This window comes from Theropithecus gelada, chromosome 4 (assembly GCF_003255815.1).
Source record: "Theropithecus gelada isolate Dixy chromosome 4, Tgel_1.0, whole genome shotgun sequence".
NCBI lineage: Eukaryota > Metazoa > Chordata > Mammalia > Primates > Cercopithecidae > Theropithecus > Theropithecus gelada.
This window is the reverse complement of record NC_037671.1, coordinates 163,428,834-163,442,533: the sequence shown is the minus strand read 5'-3', so window position 1 is coordinate 163,442,533 and position 13,700 is coordinate 163,428,834. Positions and strand designations below refer to the sequence as shown.

Genomic DNA, 13,700 nt, shown 5'->3' with positions numbered 1-13,700 from the left:
ACTGGTTTTTTGAAAAGATCAACAAAATTGATAGACTGCTAGCAAGAATAATAAAGAAGAAAAGAGAGAATCAAACAGCTGCAATAAAAAATGATAAAGGGGATATCACCACCGATTCCACAGAAATACAAACTACCGTCAGAGAATACTATAAACACCTCTACACAAATAAACTAGAGAATCTAGAAGAAATGGATAAATACACCCTCCCAAGACTAAACCAGGAAGAAGTTGAATCCCTGAATAGACCAGTAACAGGCTCTGAAATTGAGGCAATAATTAATAGCCTACCAAGCAAAAAAAGTCCAGGATCAGACAAATTCACAGCCAAATTCTACCAGAGGTACAAAGAGGAGCTGGTACCGTTCTTTCTGAATCTATTCCAATCAATAGAAAAAGAGGGAATCCTCCCTAACTCATTTTATGAGGCCAACATCATCCTGATACCAAAACCTGGCAGAGACACACACAAAAAAGAGAATTTTAGACCAATATCCCTGATGAACATCGATACAAAAATCCTCTATAAAATACTGGCATATCGAATCCAACAGCACATCAAAAAGCTTATTCTCCACCATCAAGTTGGCTTCACCCCTGGGATGCAAGGCTGGTTCAACATATGCAAATCAATACACATAATCCATCATATAAAGAGAACCAATGACAAAAACCACATGATTATCTCAATAGATACAGTAAAGGCCCTCGACAAAATTCAACAGCCTTTCAGGCTAAAAACTCTCAATAAACTAGGTATTGATGGAAATATCTCAAAATAATATGAGCTATTTATGACAAACCCACAGCCAGTATCATACTGAATGGGCAAAAACTGGAAGCATTCCCTTTGAAAACTGGCACAAGGATGCCCTCTCTCACCACTCCTATTCAACATAGTGTTGGACGTTCTGTGCAGGGCAATCAGGCAAGAGAAAGAAAGAAAGGGTATTCAATTAGGAAAAGAGGAAGTCAAATTGTCCCTATTTGCAGATGACATGATTGTATATTTAGAAAACCCCATCGTCTCAGCCCAAAATCTTCTTAAGCTGATAAGCAACTTCAGCAAAGTCTCAGGATATAAAATCAATGTGTAAAAATCACAAGCGATCCTATACACCATTGATAGACAAACAGAGAGCCAAATCATGAGTGAACACCCATTCACAATTGCTACAAAGAGAATACAATACCTAGGAATCCAACTTACATGGGATGTGAAGGATCTCTTCAAGAACTACAAACCACTGCTCAACAAAATAAAAGAGGACACAAACAAATGGAAGAATATTCCATGCTCATGGATAGGAAGAATCCATATTGTGAAAATGGCCATACTGCCCAAGGTAATTTATAGATTCAATGCCATCCCCATCAAGCTACCAATGACTTTCTTCACAGAACTGGAAAAAAACTACTTTAAAGTTCATATGGAATGAAAAAAGAGCCCACATTGCCAAGACAATCCTAGGCAAAAAGAACAAAGCTGGAGGCATCACACTACCTGACTTCAAACTATACTACAAGGCTATAGTATCCAAAATGGCATGGTACTGGTACCAAAACAGATACAGAGACCAATGGAACAGAACTGAGGCCTCAGGAATAACACTACACATCTACAACCATCTGATCTTTGACAAACCTGACAAAAACAAGAAATGGAGAAATGATTCCCTATTTAATAAATGGTGCTGGGAAAACTGGCTAGCCATATGTAGAAAGCTGAAACTGGATCCCTTCCTTACCCCTTATACAAAAATTAATTCAAGATGGATTAAAGACTTTAATGTAAGACCTAAAACCATAAAAACCCTAGAAGAAAACCTAGGCAATACCATTCAGGACATAGGCGTGGGGAAGGACTTTATGACTAAAACACCAAAAGCAATGGCAACAAAAGCCAAAATAGACAAATGGGATCTAATTAAACTAAAGAGCTTGTACACGGCAAAAGAAACTGCCATCAGAGTGAACAGGCAACCTACAGAATGGGAGAAAATTTCTGCAACCCACCCATCTGACAAAAGGCTAATATCCAGAACCTACAAATAACTTAAACACATTTGCAAGAAAAAAACAACCCCATCAAAAAGTGAGCAAAGGATATGAACAGATACTTCTCAAAAGAAGACATCTATGCAGTCAACAGACACATGAAAAAATGCTCCCCATAACTGGTCATCAGAGAAATGCAAATCAAAACCACAATGAGATACCATCTCACACCAGTTAGAATGAAAATCATGAAAAAGTCAGGAAACAACAGATGTTGGAGAGGATGTGGAGAAATAGGAATGCTTTTACACTGCTGGTGGGAGTGTAAATTAGTTCAACCATTGTGGAAGACAGTGTGGTGATTCCTCAAGGATCTAGAACTAGAATTACCATTTGACCCAGTGATCCCATTACTAGGTATATACCCAAAGGATTGTAAATCATGCTACCATAAAGACACATGCATATGTATGTTTATTGCAGCACTATTCACAATAGCAAAGACTTGGAACCAACCCAAATGTCCATCAATGATAGACTGGATTAAGAAAATGTGGCACATATACACCATGGAATACTATGCAGTCATAAAAAAGGATGAGTTCATGTCCTTTGCAGGGACATGGATGAAGCTGGAAATCATCATTCTGAGGAAACTATCGCAAGGACAGAAAACGAAACATCACATGTTCTCACTCATAGGTGGGAACTGAACAATGAGAACACTTGGACACAGGGTGGGGAACATCACACACGGGGGCCTGTCATAGGGTGGGGGGTGGGGGAGGGATAGCATTAGGAGATATACCTAATGTAAATGATGAATTGATGGGTGCAGCAATACATATGTATACATATGTAACCTGCATGTTATGCACATGTACCTTAGAACTTAAGAGTATATTAAAAAAAAAAAGTGACCCTTACATTGATAGGGCCTCCTTGCAGGGCCTAAGAAAAAAAAAACAATGAAGGGCTCTGAGGCTTCACCTTCATCATCTTCACAGTAAACCCAGTTCTGGCTAAGATATATTACTGAGGACATTTCTGAGAATGCTCCAGTTTCTCTAATTAATGAAAAAGCTCTTCAGTTTTGATACTTGGAGATGGGTAATATTACAAATAATCAATTGCCTGCAGAAGATAATGGATTATTCTGTTACTGACAGTGTTCCCTTTTCAAGTTTTATTTGTTGAAGTATGATCATTCAAAAATTCCAGCATTTTGTGTTATTCAAAAAAAAAAAAAAAAAAAAAAAAAAGAGCCCAAATTACTATTAGCCACTTTCACGGGGTGTGAGAAATGGAAATGAAGGATTATACTTATCCAAAAGCATTGTTTTTCTCAGTATAAAATTTTCTCCTGGAGACTTAATAAGTAAGAAAATTGTATCTTGCTTGTGTTTGCATACTTTCTCCAAGAAAATTACATACAAATATTAGATTTAATTGGTGGTTGAAAATGAGGAAAGAAAATAGTAAAGCAAGGAGTCTAAACTTGTTAGAATAACTTCTCCAAAACTGAGAAAAAGCCATTTTTCATGCCTTGCTTAGATCTCCACGGTCGGTAAGAAGTGGACAATTTAGATAATTACTGTAGGTAGGAAATACAAACAGTCTCTATAGATAATTCTAGAAGAAACTTTTTTTTTCAGAACGTCACAAATCAAAAAAATAATTCCCTTAATTTTCTGCTTTTACTACAGAGCACTGGTCTTTAATTTTTTTCCTGTCTCAGGTACACAATTTTAACAGTCTAATATTTGGCCACGTTTTCCTCACTTCTTTCTGAGGATAAAGAATGAAATAATTAAATGGCCAAAAGAGGAATGGAGGAGAGGTACAGAATGAGGACTCTCAAGAGAAATTGGAAAAGAAAGATAATATGAATTTGCGGAATAATAAATTTGTCTGGTATGATGGTTAATACTGAGTGTCAACTTGATTGGATTAAAGGATGCAAAGTATTGTTCCTGGGTGGGTCTGTGAGGGTGTTGTCAAAGGAGATTAACATTTGAGTCAGTAGACTGGGACAGGCCGACCCACCCTCAATCTGGGTGAGCACCATCTAATCAGCTGCCACCATAAAAGCAGGAATGGAAAGAACAGACAGCCTGAGTCTTCTGGCTTTCATTTTTCTCCCATGCTGGATGCTTCCTGCCCTCGAACATCAGACTCCAAGTTCTTCAGCTTTTGGACTCTTGGACTTACACCACTGGTTTGCCAGGGGCTTTCAGGCCTTTAGCCACTGACTCAAGACTGCACTGTTGGCTTCCCTACTTTTGAGGTTTTGGGACTCAGAGTGGCTTCCCTGCTCCTCAGCTTGCACATGGCCTATTGTGGGACTTCTCTTTGTGATCGTGTGAGTCAATACTCCTTAATAAACTCCCTTTCATGTATACATCTATCCTATTAGTCCCGTCCTTCTAGAGAACTAATACATCTGCCTTCCCTATCATCTTCTCAAAGTATCTTTGGAGTATGGACTCTGGAAGAGAGAGGCTTACTGTTTGGATAAGATGGTCAGGCATCAATCAGGGACTTGCCTGATCTGTACAGTCTGGGCAGTAGGGTGGTCACTGCATTCGTCAAGTGGGCTTAATTAGTTCAGCTGCCTCCTGTTCATAATGCATAAACAATGTTTGCAACCTTAGAACATTAAAAACAATATGAGGGGTTAATTGGGAATAATGGTACCCATATTAAATAATTGATTCACCAATAAACTAAATGTAATGCACACTTCACCTTCTTCACCAAGGATCTGAGGCACTCACCAGACACACTTGTAAAAAAGTAAACAAAAATTTTAAAGAGTGTGGTGATGGAAAATAGAATAGTAGGTTAGTAATCATGATGGTCGGGGTATTGGGTACTGGGCAAATTGAACACAAACACCCCATCCAGGAGGGCCTGCCCAGACACTAAAATACAATGAATTTGACTCAGAAACCAAATTTGTCATCAAAACCAGTGATAAGAGAACTAGGGTTAGTTTAAAACTTTGATTAATCATGAGAGAGAAAAAAAATTGTTTCTTCCAGGAAGCAATGCTATTCCTATTCTTGCTTTTAACAGGAATTGCTCAAGTAAATATTCATAGCAAACAAAATAATAGATTTATAAACTGTTTCTTGTATTGTCAGTTGACAAAGGCCAGCTGAGTTTTCAAAAGGCTACTGGGTGAAAGCAGCTCTTCAGGGAGTCATCCATAACTAGATACAGTTTCCTAAACAGCTCACCCAAGCATACATACGAAAACAACAAACTAAAAAGAACACCTACTATAATTCTGGTACTTCTGATTCCTTCTCAATATGGTGTTGGTAAAATTGGCTAAGAGAAATGCTTCTGCCCTAGTTCTGATTCAGGTTTTCTTTTCTTTTTGTCCATGTTCTTTATAAACATTATGTATTATACTTGAATAACTATAGAAAATTTGTTTCTAATTGCTCTCGTTGAGATTTTAAAGGATATTTATTTGCTGCATTTTATTTATTTTTTTTAAGACAGGGTCTCACTCTGTCATCCAGGCTGGAGTGCAGTGGCACTACCTTGGCTCACTGCAGCCTTGACCTCCTCCTGGGCTCAGGTGATCCTCCCACCTCAGCCTCTTGGGTAGCTGGGACCACAGGCGTGTGCCACCACACCCAGCTGATGCTTTGTATTTTTTGCAGAAATAGGGTTTCACCATGTTGCTCAGGTTGGTCTTGAACTCCTGAGCTCAGGGGATCCTTCCACTTTGGCTTTGGCCTCTCAAAGTGTTGGAATTACAGGCATGAGCCACCGCGTCCAGTCTGCATTTCATTTCCTATGGCTATTTTCTCTCTTTGGATCATAGAACCTTAGTTTCTTTTTGAGATGGTAACTTGTAGAAGAATGGCAACATGATTTCAATAAGGTTAATAGACTCCCAATACTTTTATAGATGAGATGGAGGAATATAATTTGGGTGACTGATTTGTAACCAATTGAATAACTCTATCCCAAGGATGTAGGCTGTCCTTCTGCATGGAGGACTCTGGCATGCTGTGAGGATCAGTTCATGTATAAGAAATGCAGAAGGAAGGGTAGTGGAGTAGATAGAGCTCAATTTTGGACATATATGTTGGAGGTTCATGTTGAAATGTACTTTATTAGTTGAATATATTGACTTGGGGACAGAGAGAAAGAGACAGAGAGAGAAGGGGTAAGAGGGAAGGGGGAGAGAAAGGGGAAGAGGAAGGTATCTAGTGATATAACAATTATGTAACAAGTGATGTCTAAGCACTTTACATGTTATAACTCATGAGACCCTGGCAACCATGTCAGGGTTATCTCATTACAATCTCCATTTCACAGATGAACTGAAATATGAGTGGTAAACTACTTTTCCCAAGCCCACACAGCTGGTAGGTGGTAAGAACTGAGATATGAACCTTGCTTGAAGTTAGAGATTTTTGGCCATTAAGTCATAGGCATGTCTGAGTTGCTCAGGTTGTCTGGATGAACTGAGGTTCATCAATGTGTTGACTTTAGAGGTACAGAAAAAATAAAGGCCACATTTTTGGAGAATGTGTTCATAGCCTTCAGTCCCGAAAGCTTAGAAAGTGTGATATAGAGTGGGTAATAAGAAGAACATGGCAGACACCTGGGAACAAAGTTTCAAGAAAGTGGGAATGAAGCTGACATCAAAGGACCAAAGCAAGCAGGAAGGTGCCAGAGACAGCAGCAGAACCATTTCAAAGCAAGGATGGGTGAGAAAGCAGATGGCAGTGGATGGTTGTGCACCTGAAAACTTTCAATGCAGGGTAATCTAGAAGCTTGACCATGAAGCAGAGGGAGAAAGGGTTGTGGCTAGCTACTCAGGAAACCAAAATGAAGAGAAGGGTTTTAATCTTTCAATGAGAAAGGCTTGAGTGTATTTTAAATATTGAGTGGCAAACGGAGAAAGAAAAGGTGAAGATGCAAAAACAGAGGGTAATACTTGGTGAAAGGTTGTGGAGGGTGCAGGAACAGATGGACTCCTAAGCCCAGGTGCCAAGAACATCTTGGATAGAATTGCATTCTGCTTTAGGATGGAGGAAGGAAGTAATGATGAATGTATGAGCACAGCTAAATGTATAGGTAGGATGCCCATGCTTCTGACAGCTAAAAGAAAAAAAAAAGCAAAACAGAAATTAATGTATAGGTAGAGGAGAAAACTTTATGCTTTTCATCATGAGGAAATGGAGGCCCAGACAAGCTAACGAATTGGTGTAGGGTCAGTCTCACAGCCCTTTCCTTTATAAATCACCCAGTCTTGGGTATTTCTTCATAGCAGCATGAGAATGGACTAATATAATAGCACAGTAGGGTGCTGGTTATTTCCTGTTAGGTTGGTGCAAAAGTGATTGCGGTTTTAGACCGTGAATTTTAAATAATTTATTACTAGGCTCAAACACATCTTTATTAATCAAAATAGAAACCATTACAATCAACACATTTTTTGCCAACAAGAAATAAGTTTGTTTATTCCTATAGCATAACAATCTGTGCTTTGGGGCCAGGCGCGGTGGCTCACGCCTGCAATCCCAGCACTTTGGGAGGCTGAAGCGGGTGGATCACAAGGTCAAGAGATCAAGACCATCCTGTCCAACATGGTGAAACCTCATCTCTACTAAAAATACAAAAAATTAGCTGGGTGTGGTGGCACGTGTCTGTAGTCCTAGCTACTTGGGAGGCTGAGGCAGGAGAATCGCTTGAACCCAGAAGGTGGAGGTTGCAGTGGGCCAAGGTTGCACCACTGCACTCTAGCCTGACGACAGAGTGAGACTCCGTCACAGAACAAACAAACAAAACAACCTGTGCTTCGGGATTCTATGAACTCTTGGAAAGCATTTTCTGTATCCTGCTCCTTGTGGAAGCATTTTCACCACAAAAAGTTGTCAAGATGCTTGAAGTGGTAGTCAGTTGGCGAAGGGTCAGGTGAATATGGTGAATGAGGCAAAACTTTGTAGCCCAGTTCGTTTGACTTTTGAAGCGTTGGTTGCATGATGTGCAGTTGAGTGTTGTTGTGGAGAAGAACTGGGCCGCTTCTGTTGACCAATGCCGACTGCAGGTGCTGCAGGTTTTTGTGCATCTCATCGATCTGCTGAACATGCTTCTCAGATGTAATGGTTTCGCCAGGATTCAGAAAGCTGTAGTGGATCAGACCAGCAGCAGACCACCAAACAGTGACCATGACCTTTTTTGGTATAAGTTTGGCTTTGCAAAGTGCTTTAGAGCTGTTTCTCAGTCCAACCACTGAGCTGGTTGCCACCATTTTCTGTGAAATCCACTTTTCATTGCACGTCACAATCTGATGAAGAAATGGTTCATTGTGCATAGAATAGGAGAAGATCACACTTCAAAATGATGATTTTAAAAAATTTTTGCTCAGGTCATGAGGCACCCACTTACCGAGCTTTTTCACCTTTCCAATTTGCTTCAAATGCCAAATGCCTGTAGAATGGCCGACGTTGAATTCTTTGCAAGTTGTAAGAGGTTCAGCTTGGATGATTGTTCTCAATTGGTCATTGTCAACTTCTGATGGCTGGCCACTATGCTCCTTATCTTCAAGGCTCTCATCTGCTTTGCAAAATGTTTTGAACCATGACTGCACTGAATGATTGTTAGCAGTTCCTGGGCCAAATGCATTGTTGATGTTGCGAGTTGTCTCTGTTGCTTTCTCAAATAAGAAAATTGCTCGAATTTGCTTTTTGTCTAATTATCATTTCCATAGTCTAAAATAAATATAAAATAAACAGCAAGTAATAAGTCATTAGCAAAAAAAAAGCCACACACAGTGTGAAATGTGCATTAAAATGATGTATAGCATAACCACATTTAAGAATGTATTCCAATATCAAATGGCAAATTTAAATAATGCAAAAACTGCAATTACGTTTGCACCAAACTAATACATGCTGTCTTCCTCCTCTTCCTCCATACTTTCATGTCTGAAAAGGCTGATTTATGCAGCATTCCTCAGGTTCCCTTGCCAGCTGGCTTTTGATTGGAAGTCCTTGTTAACAAAGAAGGAACGAGCCTTCTACTAGAGAACATAGCTGTGTTAGTATGCTCTCATGTGGCTATAAATACCTGAGACTAGATAATTTATAAAGAAAGAGTTTTAACTGGCTCTTGGTTCTGCAAGTTGTGTAATAAGCCTGATACTGGGCTCAGCTCCTGGGGAGGCCTCAGGAAGCTTACAATCATGGTGGAAGGTGAAGGGAGCAGCAGGCACATCACAAGGCCAGAGCAGGAGCAAGAGTTAGGGCACAAGGTGCCACACACGTTTAAATAACCAGATCTTGTGAGAATTCACTCACTGTTGCCAGGATAGTACCACAGGAATGATACTAAACTATTCATGAGATATCTGCCCTCATGATCCAATCACTTCCCACCAAGTCCAACCTCTAACATTAGGGATTACGTGTCAACAAGGGATTTGGGCAGGGACACACATCCAAACTATATCAATAGTCATAGTTCTATTAAATTGGAAGCTAAGACTCTTACTTGGGGCTTCTTTTGCCACTGTATGTACTGGCAGATTACTAAGGGGAAATTTTGTCTCTGCCCTCTTCTCCCCACTATTATCTATCTTCTGCTGTGTTTTACCCCAGAAGGCTGATCCCTGTGGGTTACATTACCCAATGGCTTCCACCAATAGAAGATCCAGGCAGGAGACAGAGAAGTGGGAGAGGCAGAGATCTGTCTTCCCTATTCACTGCTTGCCCAAAGTGGAAGCCCTTACAAGGCTTGGGTGACACTTTCTTCACCTTGGCCCTTTCTCCAGGTAGGTTCTGTGCAAAGCAGTCCCTGATACTGTGCCCTTAGGAGGTTAGCTTGGGAGTGTTCATGGGATGACCACTTGGGGTGGGCGAGTGAGAGGATCAGGATTGGGCAGAGTGGGCTAGGATGGCCCTGCAGTTAGTTGTCCCAATTTGGGGCACGTGAACTGGATCTTCATACCTCTGCATAGACCAGTCATTGCATGAGGCTACCCCAGGGAAAGGGGATATGCTTTTGGGTGAGGAAGTTCCCGTTAGGCAAGGACAGGTCCCAGAGAGGAATCTGGTTGAGACCTATTGGCCCCCGCACTTCCAACTGCTAGTAGATGAGTGCTCCATCCCTGGGGTGGGGAATCGAGGTGATGCTCCCTTCCAACCCTTTGAACCAAGGAGTTGTAAAGGTTTCCTGCTCTTGCTAGTTCCTGAGTGCCTCAGCACCTCTGGTTTTTGTTTCTTCATTAAGTTCTCTTAATTGAATCTTCTGAGTTGATCTGTTTCTTTTCAGGGCCCTAATATAGATAATAATAAATTATATAAATATATAAATACAAACACTTAAATGTTCAAAAAGTTTAGTAGTCTAGAATAGAGAGACTTGATCTGGCCTGGGAGGGGAGGGCAAGTTTGGTCAAGGAAGTGACATTTGAACCAAAATCTGAAAAGCTAACTTAACAAAGGAGAGAGAGAAGGGAGAATGGAGGAGGCATTGAATCCATATGGCCCGGATCACAAGGCGGGCGGGGGCAGTACAGGACGAGGGAGACAGGGAATCAGCTTGAGAGAAGGGTAGGGACAACACTCTCTGGGTTTTGTGGACCTCATTTTTGTTAATTCAAAAAGTAATGGAAAAGCTTTACGGATTTTTGAGCTGGGGGAGGGGGACACAGTCAGATAAGCATTTTAAGACAATCTCTCTAGCTAATCAAAGACCAGTGTTATTTTTAATTTGGTGAGAAATTACCACTTGCCTATGTCTGTTAGAAGCAGAAAAGTCTCTTTTTTGTTTACTAGTCTCCAGACTGGCTGGACTGAGGTTTCTACCACTGGGCTAATCCTGCATATAAATGGCTAATCCTGCATATAAACCACAGTATTTCATGGACAGAAGACTGTTACACGCTATACCCCACGGTGCCTGTTGCATCTTTTTCGCATCATGGCAATTTTTTTTTCCCTAGCAGGTAAGATAATACAAAAAAATGTATTAATCATTAGGCTTTCAATTCAGGAACAATTGTACTATATATCAAAAAGTTGGGAAAGAATATAGTTTATCTATACGTTCCACTTGTTTTTAGAGTCTTTAAAAAGCACGCAAATGTCCACAATTTTTGGTCTTGGAATTGATTTAATAGAATTTCCCTTTAGATATTAATGAAAAACAGAATGGAGAATGTTCCTCATAATCACACACACACACACACACACACACACACACACACACACAGAGCTTAGGCCCCCAGGGCTCCTTTCTGCTTTCTCAGATCCTGATGACTATTGAGCAGAGATGAACAGTCATGGGACAGGGCCCAACTGCTTAACTTAGGAAGTGACATTAAATTCTTCTTGGAAGAAGTTGGCACAATGTTTTTGTTCTGTTTTAGATGTTACTTAATGGGATGTTAGAAGGGAAGTTGTGACTGATGCATCAAGAAATGACAGCTACCAAAATCACTTACGAAATTTCAAAGTAAATAGCTGAGGACAGCTTAGATGCTCAATCACACAGGCTACAAAAGACTCAAGTGACTGCAAATGGAGGAGGGCTTTTGAGAATTTATTTGGACAGGGCTGTGCTGAGAGTCCCACCCTCACCCCACAATGGGCGGGGGCACTGGCATCGAACACCAAGCTGAGTGAGAAGGGCTTCTCCAGGCCTCCCAGGGAGCTTGCTGGCTGCTCCTGGCCAACAGCAGACTGGGCCTGAATCCCATCGGAGGAAGGCCAGCATCCTAGGGCAGCCAGTAGAGGGTTGGCAGAGGGCCGTGCCTGGGAGGTCACTGTGCTATCTTCCAACCACACTGTGTGAGTCTCAGATACCATATGTGGAATCCGCAGCAGGAAGGTCAGCTTGAGGTCACTTTAAAAGGGATTCTTCTGAAAAAGTCTCACTGAAGGGTTGACAGGACCCTGATGCTGAGAGTCTGTGTGGAGGGGACAGAAGGAAAACCAAGGTTGGGGTAGAATAAGCAGCTAGAGAAAATTCATTGCCAGTGTCAGGAAGCATGGCCAAACATTCCCAGTGAGGGCTCACAACAGTGTTCACGGAAGAGTCACTTTCAAATACCCACCAAGCCCAGCGTGGGTGATGCCTTTCCACCAGAGGTCCAGTTCACTACATGCCTTCCTGCGGCCTCCACCCCTCTTTCCCCTTACCATGGCTAGCAAGTGGGCCATGGGAGGGTGACATGGGGGAGGAACAAAGCTCCTTGTCCGCACTTCTGCCCACAGGAGGCCCCTGGTGGGGAAGGGGACAACATTTTAATTACTGAATTAAGAGCAGGGTTTTTCTCTTAAAGTAACAGGATTTTCTATTACCTGAGAGAATAAACAAGTTACGGGACTGCTTGAGTTTCATTCTGTGGAAGAGGAAGAACTATCCTCATGGAATAGATTATTAAAGGGATAGCAGAAGACTAAAAATTCAGTTGCTTTTATGGACACACCCATGAGTCCTGTTAATTCCATGTGTTGGTTATGTATAGAGTTTACATTCTGCTTCTGGAGTAGTGAAATCATTTTATCAAAAAAAATTCTATTGATATTGCCCCAGGATGACAAATTTACAAAAACATGCTTGCCCTCTTTTTATTAGTTTATGTGGCTAAATCATAATTCTTTTCAAACCAATGGGAAAGTCTTAAGGAAATAGAAGATGGAATAAACTAAAGGACAATGCTGGGCTGGGTGCTATGGCTCGCGCCTGTAATCCCAGCACTTTGGGAAGCTGAGGCCGGTGGATCACCTGAGGTCAGGAGTTCAAGATGAGCCTGGCCAACATGGTGAAACTCCATCTCTATTAAAAATACAAAATTAGCTGGGTGTGGTGGCAGGCACCTGTAATCCCAGCTACATGGGAGGCTGAGGCAGGAGAATCGCTTGAACTCAGGAGGCGGAGGTTGAAGTGAGCTGAGATCGCCCCATTGTACTCCAGCCTGGGTGACAGAGCGAGACTATGTCCCAAAACAAAAAACAAAAAACCCACAATAGACTGTTAAAGCAATTAGGAAGTAAATGTTACACCTAAGGGACTTGTATCTAGAATATTCAAGGAACTATTACATCTTGATAAGAAATGGACAAAAATTTGATTTAATAATGGCCAAGAATCTGAACAGACATTTCTACAATGTTATCTTTTTTCAAAGAAGATAAACAGGTAGCTGATAAAATCATGAAAAGATGCTCATTATCACTAGCTATCAGGAAAATGCAGATCAAATCCACAATGAGATATTATACCCACTAGAATGGCTGTAATAAAAAAGACATTAAAATTAGTGTTACTGAGGATGTGAAGAAACTGGAACCCTCATACATTGCTGGTTGGGAGGTAAAATGGTGCAGTCACTTTGGAAAACAGATTGGCACCATGACTCATCAATTCCACTCCTCGGTATGTATCCAAGAGAAATGAAAACACACATCCACACAAAAACTTGTACACACATGTTCACAGTAGCATTAATCATAATAGCCAAAAAGTGGACACCCAAATGTCCATTAACTGATGAATGGATAAACAAAATGTGGCATATCCAAACAATGGGATATTATGCAGCCTTAAAAAAAGAATCGAAACTGATCCATGCTACTCCACGGATAAACTCTGAAAACATTACACTAAGTGAAAGAAGTCAGTCACAAACAATCACACATTGTATGATTTCATTGATATGAAAC

General features: G+C 40.9%; 1 long non-coding RNA gene across 1 annotated transcript; it reads right to left on the bottom strand.

The window, feature by feature from the left end:
* Positions 1-11,555: 11,555 nt before the first annotated feature.
* LOC112623398 lies at positions 11,556-12,487 on the bottom strand. The gene is made up of 2 exons (XR_003119128.1): positions 12,089-12,487; positions 11,556-11,941 (listed from the first exon to the last, which is right to left on the bottom strand). It is a non-coding gene; the product is annotated as an uncharacterized LOC112623398 (long non-coding RNA).
* Between the last annotated feature and the right edge of the window lie 1,213 nt (positions 12,488-13,700).